Below are 15545 nucleotides of genomic sequence, written 5' to 3'. Positions count from 1 at the left end.
AGGGAGGGGGAGGGAGGGAGGGAGGGAGAGAGATTCATTTACATTTTAAAAATTTTTGCAATTTTGCCTTCTTCAGTGTGGATCTCAGCTCATTCACTCTGTCTCAGCACGGCTAACTTTGCATAAACAAAGCAACAACAGAAGCAGAGTGGGTGGATTCCTGTGGATATGAAGTTAACTAGCAGTTTCTCTCTCTCTCTCTCTCTCTCTCTCTCTCTCTCTCTGCCTCCCTCCCCCCTATCTTCTGTCCTATTTTCCCTCTCTCATTTCCCCTTTTACCTACCCTGTTCTTCACTTCCCCACCCCCCATACCCAGTTATCCTAAAAGATAGGTTTATTAGATGCCACTTTACCCCTATTTTCAATTCCCCAATCTGGGGAAATTACCCGGAAGATTACTAAATCAGGGCTAATTTGGAAGCGAAGTTGGGGTAAGTTCACCATTCTTTATCTTTGGAGGGCCTAAATATGAGCCGGTGTCACCTCCCAATTGCTCATGTAGTAGAGGTTGGCTTTTACACACACACACACACACACACACACACACACACACACACACACACACACACACACACACACACACACACACGGCTTGTTTGAATAGAGGGATCGCTTAGCACTGGTTCACCACCTGTCACTGGAATTTCTGCCCCCTTATTCCACCTGAACTCCATTTTCACTCAATACCAAGACATTATGCAGTTGCTGATGAGTATCAAGCAGTCTAAAAACCTGCTCAGCTAGGGTTCAATGGTAGGAAAATCACTTTTCTTGGACAAGGTTTCCTATACCTAGTTGTTATTGTTTTTTTTTTTTCTGAGATTTCTTATGATTAAACTAAGCACTGAACTGAACTTTTTCTCCTGAGAATGTTCTCTTGGGCCATGTTGATAGTCTTTGAAAAAGTAATGAAAACAACCCTTTTCTTAACTCATAGGATCTCATTACTAATGGGCAGACATTCTGCTAAAATTGGGAAGTTTGTCCATCAAAACAAAAATGTAGCTATTCTGCCTTAAAAGGTGGAATACAGGATAAATCGCATACCCTGGCATAAAAATCAAACTAAAAAGCCATTTGAATTCAAGATGAGGCACATCGGGGCCAAACACTCACTGTTTATCCATAACCGCTTCCTCAAGTCCTGTGAGTAACAGACATAGCTAACCAAGCCATCACCCCAGCCTGCCTGCAGCTCCAGGTCCTATTCTTGCCTTGGGCCTGAAGGCACTAGAGTTGTGACCTCTGAGAGACAATGACAACAGGCCAGGTGCAGGAGCTGACCTGGGATGGGGCCAGGCCAAGTTCCCTGTATTATCACTGCTTGCTTCATACCAGGAAGTACCTTTGCAGGTCTAGTTGAATTAGATTCTGGATTTCAATAGGCATTGAGAGCTGGCGCAGCCCTGAGTCACAGTTTATAACAGCATGCCTTGTAAAAGATTTGTTTCATATCCCCAACAACCGAGTTACAGACTTTCTGGGACCACAACCTGTTTGTAGGTCAGGAAGTGCTTGCCCGGGAAGAGTTCTCCATTATTAAAAGTCCGGAGTAGGACTTTTTAATCTCTATTTGACAGAGGAGCAGACAGATTGGGGGTGGGCCCCTTGACCTTAGATAATTACTACCTTCTTCCCTCTTAAGCAAATTTAATTCTCACACCAGGAGTAATTAACAACCTCTGACCACTCTATGAGAATTTCCTTTCCTCTGCTTATCTTAAGGGTCCTCCCAGGGATATTGAAGAATATGTTTAACACTAGTTTTTAGTTTCACTTCATTTAAACGACTTGCATCCTGCTCTCTTCTTGCGAGTCTACTGGAACACATTTAGCATAGTCTTGGGCTGTGTTCTCATTGTAGCATGTGAACTAAAAAAATCCAATCATTAGTTGACTTCCTCCTCCCCTTCCCACACTACATACTAGGTTACTCTTTGGAAAAGAAAAATCTTTTAATTGTGCTTAATTCAGAGGGCATGTCAGAAGAAGGAGATTTTTTTTGTAACAACAACAACAAAAAGGCTATTCTCTCCCTGTGACTGTCTAACAATTTTGTCCCTGTCAGTGTTCTAAATCAAAATTCCATGTCAGGATATAAACCATAAGTATAGAATCAGGAAGTGTAGAAACAGAACACTAGCCTTTCAAAGGTGACTGAGGTCTCTGCAAGGCTTATGCCCAAATGGAAAGACAGTGCTTTCATGCATCTCTAAGGGGAGGGTTCCATTAAATCATTCTTGAGGCTGTTTCTAATCCTAGACAGAAAGGGACTCTGGGCTGGGGAGCCACCAGAAGCCAAGGCTCTGGACTCTGACAGGAAGGGGCTGAATCCTGGTTGTCCTGTGCAAACTGGAATCTTAAGCAAGCTGCTTCACCTCTTTGAACCTCAGTCATCTCATGTATAAAATCAGGATAACTATACTTAATGTTCCTGGATATCTCCTGTTGGCTCCTGATGATCCACTCTACTTATTTCCATCCTGTTCTGTGGTCCTGGAAGCTGGCATGGATGGTTTCAGAATGCCACTTTGGCTCTTGCTTCCTGTTGGGTTTGCCCAGAATGGGTGGAGTGAGGTCCGAGTATTGATCCCAGCATCTCTGTGGGCTGGCTGCACCCCAGCCACAGCTCCAGAGCTCACTTCCCAATTTTCTCTCTCTCTGGGTTCAGGTAACCGTTTCCCTCTCCATTACTAGCCTTGGGGCACCTGCACTGTCCCTTATGGTTTCCTAACACCCTGCTCACACCTTTTTAATGTAGTTCCTTTATGAAGCACTACTCAAATGATCCAATTTGATAAGCACCATCTGTTTCCTGCTGAACCCTGACTGATACACCTTATAAACTGCTTGGATGATTAAAATTAAATGAGATAATGTATATAAAGCACAAAGCACAGTTCCTTGCACGTAAAAAAGGCATAATAAACAAAACTTTTAGTTATTCTTTTACAATTGTTATCTGCTGCAACCTCCTCTGTTTATATATGAGGAAATGGAGGCCCAGAGCGGTTAAGGTATAAATTCAAAGTCTAATTAACTCAAGATAGTAACAACCCTGGGACCAAGTCCCTGGACTAGCAGCTCTCAGTTCACTGCTCTTTCCACAGCAGCTTGTTGAGCAAAACAGATGGGGGAGGAGGGAGATCTTTTTGTCACAGATGTTGGAAAAAGGGTTAGATGAGTCAGAGGCAGAGGTGTAGGAGATAATAAGTATCTTTCCATGTAGCCTTGGATTTGCCTCTGCTGAATTATTGCTGAAATAAAGCATGCTGTTGCGATCTAGAATCCAGTGATCTCACTAAGAATCAAATAGGAGGAGCAATATATGCTTGACAGGTTAAAAACAAATTTATAGGCACATAATTGGAAGTGTTACCAGGGGGCATCATAATGTTTCGAAGGCATATAGGGTATACCAGAATTAATATTCAAATAATAGCTGATTTTGGGATTAGCAGTGCTGATAAGATTTGAGCTTTATAATTCTTTAGAATATACCACTGTGTTATGAACTCATATAGAGCTAAATTCCAGCCCACAGACATTCTGCAACTTGATAATACTAACAACGTGATGGAAATCATTCAATCATTAATTCTGACTTTCATTCAGTCAAACAAATATTCGGTGAGCTTGTAAAACTCACCAGGAACTCTTATGAGTGCTAACATATAAAAAATAATTAAATATATTCCCTGTTTCCATGGGTTCAGAGAGTGAAACAGAGGTAGGTCTATCAACACTGTGATATAAATAAAGGTAGCAATATGCCTAGGTGCCTATGGGAGACTTGGAGAGGTTGAATCTGGTGGAGAGCTTTGAGAAGAGGCTTTCCTGGGTCAGAATTGAGTCTTACCAAAGAGAAGTCTGTCTCAGTCCAATTACATTGTAGCCTTCCAAGTCCTTCTAAATTATTGATGATATCAGTTTATGAGTATTTAGCTCATGCTAACAAAAATATTAGCAATAAAATAAAACAACAAAAAAAAACCCAACATGTAATATTGTATTACACTTTACTGTGGCAGGCTGTCTGAGGTATATGTGGAAACTAAGAAAATTTTAAAAGTTGTTTCTTTGGGTGACTAAATACATTTAAAAGATGATATTTTACACAGACTCCTTGGAAAATTTTACCTTCAAAGAAGGTTGCTTTAATGTACTTTACCGGCTAGGCCTTATTTATATACTGTGTTAGGCCAGGCTCATCTGAGCTATAAGCATATACTTAGAAAAATGAGTCGGGACCTGTGCATGGAGAAAACAGTAGGGCCATTTATTTCAGAACCCAGGAGACATTTATATATAGTTGGGCATACTAATAAATATAACACAACTTAAACAGGTTATTTCTACATATTCATCACAAAATTGGTCATTTGCCTCTCAATTGTACTTGATAAATATGATGCCTAAGTATAATTTACCATGGTAATACTGATAATTATTTGTGTCTCTTTTGTGAAGCCTGAACTACAAAGTTACAGAACTCTGGCTTTTGTCATTCAAGTTACTCTCGTCCACTGATCTTGTTTGTCTTCACTTGGTTCACTCTTTTTTGACCACCCCACATCAAAATCCATCGCTAGTCACGGTATGTGTGTGTGTGTGCGCGCGCGCGCGCGTGTGTGCATATATCTTCATTTTAGCCGTCCACAATTACAGCTATACTTGGAAATTAAAATTACTTTCAAGATCTCAAATACAGATACTGTTTTATTTCTTTGTTTTTTTTTTAACCTACCATATCCTTATACTTTATTAAAACAAACGATTCTGTCTTCATTATGACCCTCACTGTAACTTCTGGTTTCTTGATCATTATCTGCCAATCCATTAGTCACATTTTGATTTACATACTTGATCTTCCATCCAGTTTAAAGCATTAAGAAATGTATCTTTAAAATTTTTTTCTGTATTAAAAGTAATATATACTCACTAAAGACAATTTGACAATGTGAAAAGTAGATAAAAGAAACAAATCACTGATAAAGTATCCACACACAGTTGCTGTCAAAATTTTAGTATATGTCTTGCATTTTTTCTATGCATAGTTCCTTTTATGTAGTTGCAATTGTACTTTGCATAAAATTTGCATCTTAGTTAAGCATTTAAATTCTTTATGACCATTAATCTAGATGTCATTAATTAAATCAAGTATCTTAATCCACTTTTCCGTTACACTATTACTGGGCACTAATTTATTTTTTAATTTTTATATACAATTCTGTAATGAGAACTTTTTGGCATAAAGGTTTTTTAAAACTCAGGATTATTTTCTTAGAATAGACATAGATTGAAGGGTATGGATGTATTTAAGTTAACATCCAAAGTCTCTCTTGCTTTTTGAACTTTTTGTCATGATCTTCATGACAATTTCTATCTTATCCTTAATTATTTTCTGTTCCTTTGGCAGAATAGTTACCTTTTTTAAAAAAAAATTAAATTTATTAGGGTAATGTTGATTAATAACCTTATATAGATTTTGGGTGTCCAACATTATAATATGACATCTGTATACCCTATTCTGCGCTCACCACCTGAAGTCTAATCTCCTTCTGTCACCATATAGCTGAATAGTCCACTTTTGAGGGAAGAAGTCCTGAATATCTGCAATTCATATTTATGCTCTGAGCATCAGTTGGCCTCCTGAAGCTGGGGTGACTCTTCTTTCTGTTTTTTGTGGCGACTCCCTTCCTTAACAATAACTGCCTGTCTCCTCTAACCCCTTGTCCATTTTCTTCCCTTCTGTTTTCTTTCTTTTCCTTCATTTCTTCTTTCTCTACAAACTGCTCAGAATCCCCTAACTACTCTCACCCTTCTCAATCTCAGGTGACTTCACTTCACCCTTCACAGAAACCAAGGATTTCTGGTGTGAGCTTTCTAATATTTTCTCTTTTCTGTCTGTTAATACCCCATTCTCTGAGGCATAACATTACTCTGTTTTTAAGAATGACCAGCTTACTATCTTTTTGCTTTTGTGTTTAGTAAAATATTTGTTACATACACAAGCATATGTGTAACATATTTAGCTGTTACAAAGTATAATAATAAAAGGAACATTTGTGAATTAGCCACCCAATTAAGAAAGGGAACTTTTATATGCTTGTGTCTTCTTTTTCATCCTTCTGCTTCTTCCTGGAGTAACTACCATCCTGAATTTTTAAAAAATACTTTTTGGTGTGTATATATTCCTGAACTATATACATATAAGCTATAACATATATAACATAGAACATATATTATTAATATATATCTTTTTAACCTCTCTCTATGTACTACATATTTGTCATATATAGTTTCATTTTGTTGTATTTATTTTTAAAATAAAAATGGCATCACAATGTAGTCTTTCTGGATTCTTTTTTTCATTCATCATTGCATTTTTAAGATGAATTAGTGTGTGTGTGTGTGTGTGTGTGTGTGTGTGTGTGTGTGTGTAGCTATAGTTCATTCCTTTTTATTTCTGCTTGATATTCCACTGTGTAACTATAACACAATTTATTTATCTTTTCTTTTTTAGGTTGTTACTATTTTTATTATTGTTGCTATTATAAAGAGTTCTGCTATAAGTATTCCTGTATCTGTTTCTTGATGTTTATGTGCAAAGAATTTCTAGATTTAGAGTGAATATAAATCTAGTGAATTGTCAGATTTTTTGGTATGCAACTGTTCAACTTTCCAAGATAACATGAATTATTTTTCCAGTGACGTATTGATTTATTCTCCTGCTAGTTGTATGTAACTTATCCTATTATCCGCATCCTAATACTTGGTAATTTTGTCTTTATTTGAAATGGGTTTTGATGAACAGAACTTTTAAATTTTATTGTATTTTAACTTATCAATATTTTCTCTTATGGCTTATGTTTTTGCTGTCTTGTATAAAAGATTCTTTCATAGCCTGAAGTTACAGAGATTTGTTTTTGTAAAATTCTTTAATAAATTTAATTGTTTTTTTTTTTTCTTTTTGTACTTAGGCCTTTAACTAACAGGGAATTGATTTTTGTGTGTAGAAGTGATGTAAGAATCCATTTTTATTTTCTCGGTATGGATAACCCACATCCCAACTCCATTACTTCCCCAGTGATCTTTAGTCCCTCTCTCTCATATATCAATTTGTCTATAAGTTCTTTGGGCCTTCAATGTAGATAACAGTGTTAGCTTCAGCAAATGACAGTTTTATTTCTTTTTTTTTTTTAAAGATTTTTATTGAGAATTGGGGGATGGGAACAGAACTAGGGAATTGGGGGAAGGGGAACAGACAAGTTGCTGTCCTTTTGTTCTTCAGTCTAGTTGTGGAAGATGTTGCTTCACTGGCCCAAGTTGGCACCATCATTGGACAGTTTTCTTTCTTTCCAACCTTCTACTTTACTTCTTTCTTTTTCCTTCTTTCCTTCTCTTTCTCCTCCTTCTTCACCCTCCCAACTCCAGCTCCCTCACCTCTGCTGTCTGCTCCTCCTCGTTTTTCTTCTTCCGTCTCATTGCCTTTTCTAGCACCAGATCTGCAGGACCGTGTTGAAAAGAAGCATGGTGAAGCCGTGGACATCATTATGTCATTCTTCATTTAAAGGAGTGTTGTTTAGCATTTCTCCCTTAAGAGTGCTGTTTACTGTAGTTAATTGATAATAATCTTCATCAGATTAAAGAAGTTTTTTTCTCCTCCTGCCTGGTTGTCTACCTTTTTTTTTTTTTAATGAATATGTATTAAATTTTGTTAAGTGATGTTTGTATATGTAATAAAATGATTGGTTTTTTCCCTTTACTCTGTTGTTGTGGGAAATTTTATTTATAGTTTTTCTAATATTAAACTACTCTTGTGTTTCTGCACTACATCCAAGTTGATCATGATGCTATCTTTATTATACACAACTAGGTTTAAGTTAAAAATATTTTGCTTAGGATTTTTGAATTTCTATTAAGAGAATGGCCAGTCATTTCCCTTTTTTCTTTTTTTTTCCCTTAATTTCTTTTTATCATCTTTTCCTATTCTTGATAACAAGGTTATATGGTTTCATATAATGAATTACAACTAGGGGAGGTTTCTCCATTTTTATTCTCTATACATATTGATATGTTGTTGAAATCTCTATTTCTTAAAATTCTGTAAGGGTTTACTCTAAAGTAATATTCACTTTCTTTAAAGGATGACTCTTAATTACTGATTAAATTTTTTTAATAATTATTATATGACGATTCAGATCTACTACTTCTTTTAAAGTTAGGTTTTATATGTTAAAATTGTATGTGAATTTATCCATATCATCTAAGTTTTCAAACTTATTGTAATGAGTATATTAGTCTTTTCATTCTATATTTTAATGTCTGTTATATCAGTATACGTGTTCACTGTTTGTATTACTAATAGTTTATGGCTAATAAGATTCTGCTGTGCTTTTTTACATTATGTAAGTTGGATGCTTAGATGGCCCTAATGACTATCAGAGAGGGGAGAAGGCATCATGGAAAGGTTCCTTGGATACAATCTCCTCCTGTTGGTTCCCTGTTGATCACGAATCTCAGGGATTCTTGACGTTCTTTCACATGTGATTGATTTGTAGCTGGTCTTGAAGGATTTCTATAAAAAGAAATCTAATGATTCTCTTTAAGGATCTCATTTCAACTTTGAATTAAACAAAAACTTTAAAACTAGAGATACCTACCGATATAAGATCAGAACTTTTACTTTGAATCACTTGATTTCTAAATACCAGGGTTTTTTTATATTCTGCATGTGAGTGTGTGATTATTTTGTCACACTGATTTATGAAATTCACATATGTATGTCAAATCAACAAAATGTGAATCTATGAAAGTATGTGTTTCATGGTCGTTAGTTCTTGCAGCAGTATTTGGAAATGTATCACCAATATAATTATTCTCACTTTAGAGTTAGAAAAATGGAAAGATTAGGGCCAGCCGAGTGGTGCGATGGTTAAGAACTGGCTTGGGATACCAGAGGGCCCCGGTTCGGATCCCACATATGAGGGCCAGTTACACTGCCCTCAAAAAAAAAAAAAAAGGAAAAATTAAAAACTAATTTTTAAGGTACCACAACGAATTAAGGTAAGAACCTGAATTAGTTTACTGATGTGTTCCTAATATAGATTTTTTTTGGAAAATCTTCTATAAAAACCTTATATTTATAATTAGACAAGGTGTCTTCATTGTTGGTTTCTAGGATTGATATTTGTGGGATGGACGAAAGGAGCTTCTCTTACAGGGGTGGAAATGTACTTCATGTGACTAGTGGCAAAACCAGTCACAACGGCCACTAATATTAGTTGATTGAATCCCCAGCATAAGAGGACCAATGAGAAAACCACCCTTAAAAACCTGTATCTTCACTACTTCTAGTTTTCAGACACACAAGAAAGGACATTTTCTTACATGGTATAAGGAAATCCACAGCAAGATAGGCCAGTGACTTGACTTTCAATATCTTAAAATATGAAAAGCCGTGTTTTTAAATAACCATAAAGCTGAGCTATGATGTACTTAGATTCTCAGGGAGATAAATTAAGCAACAAAGGGCCGCCTCACAGATTAAAATGAGTGATGTAGTCATTCATACATCTTTTAAGAGCCACTTTACACGAGAGGCATAGTGGTGCATGGCTGGGCTGAGAGTCAAAGGGCTTGCTTCCAGAGCTGTGACCCTCAGCACGTCTCTGGCATTATCTGTGCCTGGCTCTTCAGATACTATCTAAAGATGTCTCCAGATCCATGGTTCTATATCATCTAGGGTAATAGAAAATTACCTGGTCTCTCCTCTCACTGCCTATTCAAAGGGCTACTAGAACTATAATCCTGAGAGCTCCTGATAAGATTAGCTCCTGATAAGATTAAATCATGGATAGCTTGGGGCAGATGGGGTAGGAAAGGGAGAGTAGAGAAAGACTGAACTGACCAAGCACCATAAAAAGTTCACTGTTTGATTTTTAGTTGGGAGTCACTCGTTTTGATCCTACGACTCACTGTATAGGTTCCTTAGAGCTTCAAGCAAACTGGATTTATCCTTCTGATATGGAGGCAAAATGAGGCTTACAGGCATCAACTTATTTTTAGGTTACATATTCCAGGGTAAATTGGTCAGCTAGAAATAGGAACATAAAACCAGGTAGCACATCATAAGATAATGTTCACTCGTGCCATTGGATTAGAAGCATATGGTACCATTCTCCTCTGGGTGGGGATTTTCTAGAAAGCAAAGAATGGAAAATTCAGAGGACATTTCTGAACACTAAAATTTTCAACTTGTGGATCTGAGATGAGGTTACAGCAGCAATCTAGAGGTGGCACCCTAGCCTTGAGTTCTATTCTTTTTTTTTTTTTTAATTTTTAATTTTTTATTTTATTTATTTATTTATTTATTTTATTGGGGAATTGCTGGGAGGGGAACAGCGCTGGGGAATTGGGGGAAGGGGAACAGACAAGTTGCTGTCGTTTTGTTCTTCAATCTAGTTGTGGAGGTCGTTGCTTCACTGGCCCAAGTTGGCACCATCATTTTGCTCTTCTCTGGCAAGGCAGATCAGTCGCCGGCTTCTGGAAGGCCGCTCACTGCGGCTGCTGGCCGCTCACGTTGGCTGCTGGCTGCTCACGTTGGCTGCTGGCTACACACGGTAGCCCATGGCAATCTACTGCCACAGGGACTGCAGCCTACGCCGCCGCTGGCGACTCATGGCAGCCCAGCTCCAGGTTGAGCTGTTGTTCAGCATCTTAGCTATGGAGGGCAGTGTCACTGGCCCTCCTATGTGGGATCCGAACCGGGGCCCTCTGGCATCCCAAGCGAGTTCTTAACCATCGCGCCACTCGGCCGGCCCTTGAGTTCTATTCTTACCAAATGCAAAAAGAGCACTTTGTGGGTTCTGCTCGTTGCTTAGGAGACTTAACAAATCTTGGAGGAGGCACTCTGAATTTTTTTTTTCCTGTGTTCAGAAAGATAGACACATTGTGGAGATGTGGCTGGGACACGGGACTTAGAAAAGGTAGGAGGATTACATATTTATGTTTATGTGAACTTGTGCACTGTACTGCTCTGCTCTGAGAACGAGTGGGCTATGAATTAATATGCAAAATACATTGCTTTTGGCTGCCTCTTTGAATCAGTTAGAATGCTTCCGACTGCAAGTAACAGAAAACCCATTTCAGACTGGCTTCAGCAATAGGGGAGTGAAGCTACGCCATTGGCAAGAGGTGGGGCAGGCTCCGTCTGTCCTTCCCTTCAGATCTGAGCTCTGCCCTTTACGTGCATCAACTTTATCCTTAGGCTGGCAACCAGATGGTCTCAGCAGTTCTGAGCCTCTGTCTTCCCACAACAACACAGAGGAAGAGAGCCTGTTTCTCTTTCTTTAGCTATTGTTAGAAGACATGTGCAAAAAAATAATTTGAGAACATCCCAGTAAACTTCCCCTTACATCTCATTTGTAAGCCTTTGTGGAAGGCTTAACCAGGCCTAACCAGGAATCCTGAAACAACCACTGGTTAAAGGGAAGACCCAGTCTTGGAGTTTGGAGCAAACACTTTAACTGTGTTACTGATACAAAGTGGAGAAGGCATGGAATGAATTCTAAGAAGACAACCTTTTCTCAGTTTAAAATATGATTGCCTAGCAACTAGGTACAACTTCTGGTAAACTTTGGGCTCGAGGGTTAGCTGTTCTGTATTGAGAGCTGACTAGTTGCCAGCCAGTGCACAAAGTGTTGCATTTGGATACTCTCATTTAATTCTCATAATCTAAGGTAGGTACTATTATTTCCCCTGCTTCTGAGATGAGGAGATTAAGCCCTTCAGAGATTGGGCAACTTGCTCTAATTTAAGTTAGCTTGTTAATAGTGGAATCAAGTTGCATCATGCTAGAACCCTTGTTCCTAACACTGGTGTATCTCTCAGAGCAGAGTCCTCTGATTCATGGGTCAGCAATCAGGACATAATAAACCACTTAGTTATATAGACAATAGCATCCTGTTGAGGGGTTGCCCTTGTAGATAGCTTTGGGAAGCATATTGTGGGGTCTGGGAGTCTGTAATATTTGGTTTCGAGAATGGAGGGAATAATGATGATATTAGTATCATAAGGAATGTGATAAAGTTGGGAAAACATTATGAACTGTTTTAGACAAAGGATATTTGTTTAAACACACACAAACAATAAGATATGATGGCAGCAAAACCTTTCCTAAGTGAAAAAAGATGATTACAGAAGAGATTAGTTAGAAATCTAGTAGCTTTTATTAGGAGATCATATTACCTGAGGGAATATGTACAGTTGAAAGGCAATGAGAAATCTGTAAAAAGAAAAACATGTTGTTGGCTAGAGAGGATGCACTGCGTCCATCCTTTGTTGCAGAATCCTTTAGTGGATGTGAGGACAACTTTACTGTGTGATGGAAGAGTCAACAGGTGATCAATGATTTCTTTATAGCTTAAAAAAGGTAGTTTAGAAATTGAACATGATGCAAATTAAGGAAACCCACAGCTACTGCATTGTAAATGTTATTAACTGTCTTTGTATTTTAGTTGCTGGCAAAAAACATAAATATTGGAAAATGTTTTCTTTTTTTTTTCTTCTTCTTCTTCTTTTTTTTTTTATTTGGGCAAAGTAGGGCATTTAATTGTTTGGATGTTCTTAGAAATCTCAGTTGAGTCCAGAAAGCAATTACAATGGAGGTGTTCTTTACTCCATTTTTTTCTTTTTTTTTTCATATGACATTTTCTATTTTCCCCTGAACAGGTTTTGCAAGAAGAAACTGCCCATTCTGTAGGCAGGTGGCTCCCTGCTCTGCTGTTCTGGACCTTCAATCACTAGTGACATGCCTGCAATCCACAAAGTCTTGGGTGTCTCTTGAGCTATCATCATCTGAAAGACATCTCAAAGGGATTTTTAGTGCTTGAGAGCATTAGGTTTCATTTCTTGCATTCCACAATGTAAGAGGAAAAGTTTATCCACACTGACAGGAGGGGCTCAATTCTTCACGAACTTTTTGTTTTTCCACCAGGCATAATCCTTCCTTTCTTTCTTTCTTTCTTTTTTTTTTTTTTTTTGGTAAGGCTCAAGTTCATCGAAAAATTATTGACTCTTTCCTAGAGACACATAGCCCAGCACAACTAAACCCATCTTGCTGAAATTGACATCAACCAGCAAAAGCATGGCTGTTTTAATACCAGAGACACATTTGTATAATCGCTAAACTTGCTAAGTAGCAGCCTATAAAGATACTGTCCTGAGATCAAGAAGAGTCAGTCATCAACCACTCCTGTTGATTTTAAATAGACTTACCATAATGCTTTTAAAAGGGCATTATTTCAATAAAACAATCCACAAATAAATACAAAAGGGCAAATGTAGAGACATATTGCATGTAAGCATGCATACCAAACAGGTAAGTGCAAATTAGATTTGAATATTCATGAGTCACAAATCATTGACAGTTTGAAATAATGCAAAACAGCTTTATAAATGAGGTTAAGGCTAGGGACATCAAAGAAATGCACCGCTAAATCAATAGCAATTTGATTGTGCATATACTTGTAAATTGTGGTTACAGTTTTTGTGACATGGGAGAAAAAATACTGTGTATCTGATGAAGGAGGAAGACACATAAATATTCCTTTTGTATGTTATATTTTTCCAATTCATCATGCTCTTGGAGACCAGCCAGGTAGAAAGTGCTTGGACATCATATTTCCCCCTCAAGGCTGAGTTTCCTTTTCAGAGGCTGAATTTCAGGCTATGCCCTTGCTTGCTCTGCTAAACAGAACTCAATCTACACCCATTCCTATAGAGTTGCTTTCTAAAATACAGGTTATCATCTAGTATACATGACAGAGAATGGCTCAACTCTTAAATCCCTTCATGACACAATAACTTCCAGAGGAGATGACATAGTTTTAATACCGTTTTTTTTTCTACTTAAAAGGAAGCAGATAAATTCAAAGTATAAGAACAATTCCTTTTTTTTTTTAAAGATTTTTATTGGGGAATTGGGGGAAGGGGAACAGACAAGTTGCTGTCCTTTTGTTCTTCAGTCTAGTTGTGGAGGATGTTGCTTCACTGGCCCAAGTTGGCACCATCATTGTGCTCTTCCCGGGTGAGGCAGATCAGTCACCGGCTTCTGGACGGCTGCTCACACTGGCTGCCAGCCACACACGGTAGCCCATGGCAACCCACTGCCACAGGAGCTGCAGCCTACACCATCGCCAGCGACTCAAGGCAGCCCAGCTCCAGGTTGAGTTGTTGTTCAGCATCTTAGCTGTAGAGGGCAGTGTCACTGGCCCTCATATGTGGGATCCGAACCGGGGCCCTCTGGCATCCCAAGCCAGCTCTTAACCAACACGCCACTCGGCTGGCCCAAGAACAATTTCTAAGAATCCTTTCAAATAATTTGAGATGTAGGCAACTTTGAATTTAAATAAAAATGTTTTTATTTTGTTTGGCAAGTAACTAGTCATTCATTTGTTACTGAAACTTCTGTACCCCTGGCTTCGGGGATGTGTGAGCGCACACGTGTGCACGTGCATGGAGAGATACTTGGAATGGTAGGGCTTACAAATTAGACTTGTTTAGGACTTCCCTTAAAGCAGAAATGTTTTCAGTAAATTTTTCAGAACTTTCTATTTGGGTCACTACTATCTGTAAGTTCTGACCTATTTCTCCAAGCTGCTCACCTCTGCCAGGCTCTTGACTGTGTTCTGTCTGCTTTCTAGGATTACTGATGAGGTTGGTGACATCACGTAAAAATCGAGGCACACGAAAGCACTAATTTTGGGAGAGGCTCAGGGACTGTGGTCTGTTTAGGAAATTAATCTGTATCTTCTTCTGGGCCATGTTTTAAGGCAGACAGTTTGATTTGGGAGGTGAAATTCAGATGTGGTACAATTAGAAAGAGAGAATTTTGCATTTTCTCCGATGCCCTGCTCTGTTAGGGAAGAAGCTGCAATGACTTCTATACTATTAATACTCAAGCATATCCATAACGTCCAAAAGCAATGGCCTTGGTAATTTTTAAGATCTTTATGTGAAGTCTGAAATTATAACTTGTCAGTATTGATTGAACTCAAGCTGAGCATTATATTTGTAAACCATACTTTGTTATTTTGTTTCTATAGCTAAAAATTTATTGACTCTAGAAGTTATTAACTCACTTGATCATAATAAGCAAGTATTTACATTACTCCTTTCAGCAAATGTTTTATCATGATATAATATGAGGCTATTTAAGTTATCCAAATTTCTTTTAAGTTGTTTAGCTACAATGTTTGATTTAATGATTGCCAGTAGCAGGGGTCTATACAGGCAAACACTGTTTTTCCTCTATTATAGTTCCATTTGTTTCATTCTTTTATTTAGTTCCAACATTATTTTAGTTCCATTCGGTCAAGTTACTAAAACTTTCTTGACAAAGAGGATAATTTACAACACGTATATATTTGATTATTTTGATTAAGTCCATATATATATATATATATATATATATATATATAGTTTTGAAAATTGCTTAATTTTTAAATTAAAACATAACATGTTGGACTAGCCAAGGAATC

The sequence above is a fragment of the Hipposideros armiger genome, unplaced genomic scaffold, assembly GCF_001890085.2.
Source record: "Hipposideros armiger isolate ML-2016 unplaced genomic scaffold, ASM189008v1 scaffold_130, whole genome shotgun sequence".
In the NCBI taxonomy this organism is placed as follows: Eukaryota; Metazoa; Chordata; class Mammalia; order Chiroptera; family Hipposideridae; genus Hipposideros; species Hipposideros armiger.
The sequence above is the reverse complement of the archived record's forward strand: the minus strand, read 5'-3'. Positions refer to the sequence as shown.